This window comes from Balaenoptera musculus, chromosome 15 (genome assembly GCF_009873245.2).
Source record: "Balaenoptera musculus isolate JJ_BM4_2016_0621 chromosome 15, mBalMus1.pri.v3, whole genome shotgun sequence".
NCBI classification, from domain to species: domain Eukaryota; kingdom Metazoa; phylum Chordata; class Mammalia; order Artiodactyla; family Balaenopteridae; genus Balaenoptera; species Balaenoptera musculus.
The window spans coordinates 73,243,866-73,246,421 of record NC_045799.1 but is presented as its reverse complement, the minus strand read 5'-3'; the positions used below and the strand labels follow the sequence as shown (position 1 = coordinate 73,246,421).

General features: G+C 43.6%; 1 pseudogene; it reads left to right on the top strand.

Annotated features, from left to right (window-relative positions):
* The first annotated feature begins 1,453 nt into the window (after positions 1–1,453).
* On the top strand, positions 1,454–2,030 carry LOC118880641 (annotated as a pseudogene).
* Positions 2,031–2,556: the final 526 nt, after the last annotated feature.

The following is a 2,556-nucleotide window of genomic DNA, read 5'->3' as shown; positions in this document are numbered from 1 at the left end:
TTCAGGTCTTGTCCTAGAGTCATACGATTCCTGCCCAATATTTGAGACAAAGGATTGTCATTTTTGCTGGGTAAAGGGGCTATGGTGGAAGCAGGGACTTGGTTGACCTTCCCTAAAGGTGAAGTCAGAGGGAGAGGATCAGTTTGACGAGTTCCCTCCTGAGGGTCAGGACCCAAGCAGAGCTTCCATGTACCACCTTAGCAGATGTCCATCCTGTGGCTGACCTTGAAGGACACCCCACCCGCTGAAGTACGCTGGGGCCCCCCTAGGCAGGCTTGAGAGCTGGTTGGGCCTGTTGGCAACTGCCTCACTTTCAGCCCTTGCTCTGACAGTGTTCCCTCCTCCAGGCAATGGGACTTTCACCTCTTCTCCACTCTTGTCTCTCTGCATGTCCGCCTCTAAGGTGTCCTTGGGCACTCCTCCTCTGGCAGGCAGCTCTGCAGTCTGCACGTGGGGGAGGAGAGGCAGCCCTGACCCACCTTGGTGGGCTCAGACCCCATAGCAGGCAGGGCCTGGAGATCAGGGGTCTGGATGATGAGAACCTCAATAAAAATTCAAAATGTCCCAAATTCCCTGGGTTGTTATTTGTCCTTCTTTTCATTTTGTTTCCCCTAGAATGATCTCCTAAAGAAAGAGTCTCTGGGCTTTCCTTCAGAGAAGGGAGAAGAAAATATAACTTACGGGTTTGCTATAATGTTCTGCTAATCTTGAAAAACATGTAAAATCACAGAGTTAAAAGCACTGTTTCTGATGAACTCTGGTATAAAGCAGAATTACAGTGTAAACACATTTAATTTAAAAACATTAAGAGGCAAAAGATCACATATTACATAATTTACATAAAACATCCAGACTAGCCAAATCTGTGGAGACAAAAAATAGATTAGTGGTGGTTTAGGGCTGGGTGGGAGGGATAGAAGGATAGATAACTAAAAGGCACAGGGTTTCTTTTTGAGGTGATGAAAATATTCTGAAATTGATCATAATGATGGTCATACATATACACAAATATACTAAAAATCATTCAATTGTACACTTTAAGTGGATGAATTATATGATATGTGAATTATATCTCAATAAAACCGTTTAAACACAACATTGTAAATCAACTATACCCCAAGAAAAATTTTTTTTAAACTGCTTAAAAAATAAACCTTAAGGGGACTTCCCTGGTGGCCCACTGGGTAAGACTCTGCACTCCCAACGCAGGGGGCTGGGAGGTTCGATCCGTGGTCGGGGAACTAGATCCCGCATGCACGCCGCAACTAAGAGTCTGAATGCCACAACTAAAGATCCCGAGTGCAGCAACTAAGGAGTCCGCATGCTACAACAAAAGAGTCCGCATGCCGCAACTAAAGATCCCACGTGCCGCAACTAAGACATGGTGCAGCCAAAATAAATAAATAAATTAATTAATTAATTTAAAAAAACAAAAACAAAAAAATACCTTAAGATGCTCTCTTTTCTGAATCTACCGTGAGAATGAAGACTATTTTCAGCAACCAGACTGTCGACATTCCAGAAAATGTCAACATCACTGTGGAAGGACACACAATTATTGTGAAGGGCCCCAGAGGAATCCTGCAGAGGGACTACATCAGTATAGAACTCAGCCTCCCTGGAAAGAAAAGGAAGGGACTCCAGGTTGACAAACAGTGGAGAAGAGAAAGGAACCGGCTCGAGTTCATGCAGTCCCAAGTCCAATACAACACATGATCAAGGGTGTTCCACTGGGCTTCCATTACAAGAGTACATCTGTGTATGCTCACATCCCCACCCACGTCTTTACTCAGGAGAGCAGGTCTCTTGTTGAAATTGGAAATTTCTTAGATGAAAAATCTGCAGGGCTCATATGAGGCCAGGCATTGCTTATTCAGTGTTTCAAGCCCAGGAAGTGATTTGCACTGACCTTGCATCAAATTCAGCTGCTTTGATTCAGCAAGCTACACAGTTAAAAATAACGATATCAGAACATTTTGGATGTTATCTATGTCTCTGAAAAAGGAACAAATCATCAGGCTGATGAATAAGATCTAAGAGTTGTCTTGCTATGGAAACAAGAAGATACCAAATGATTCCCAGGACCTCTTTGTGATATCTTTAAAATGCAATGAAACTTATCTATTGGAAAAAAAAAATAAGAAGTCTCACACTTGTGCTCTGATCAGCTGAGTGTCCTGTGACTTGCTTGTTATGCTCAAGGCTGGAACCCTCACATCTTTGCATGGACATTTTGTGTTGATGCACCTCACCACCAGGGGCAGCTTAGTCTATCAATATTATTTTCTGTCCTAGACATAGAAAGTCCTCTGGATGCAGGGTAATTTGGGGGAAGGAGAGGAGTGAATGTGCCAGCAACAATGGTAAATGTAGGGAATTCCCTGGCGGTCCAGTGGTTAGGACTTGGCGCTTTCACTGCCAGGGCCCGGGTTCAATCCCTGGTCTGGGAACTAAGATCCCGCAAGCTGTGCCAAAAAAAAAAAAAAAGTCAATGTATTTTGGGTGTGTTTCCTTGAGCAAGTCATTTCATCTCTCCTCTCAATTCAGCCTCAATTT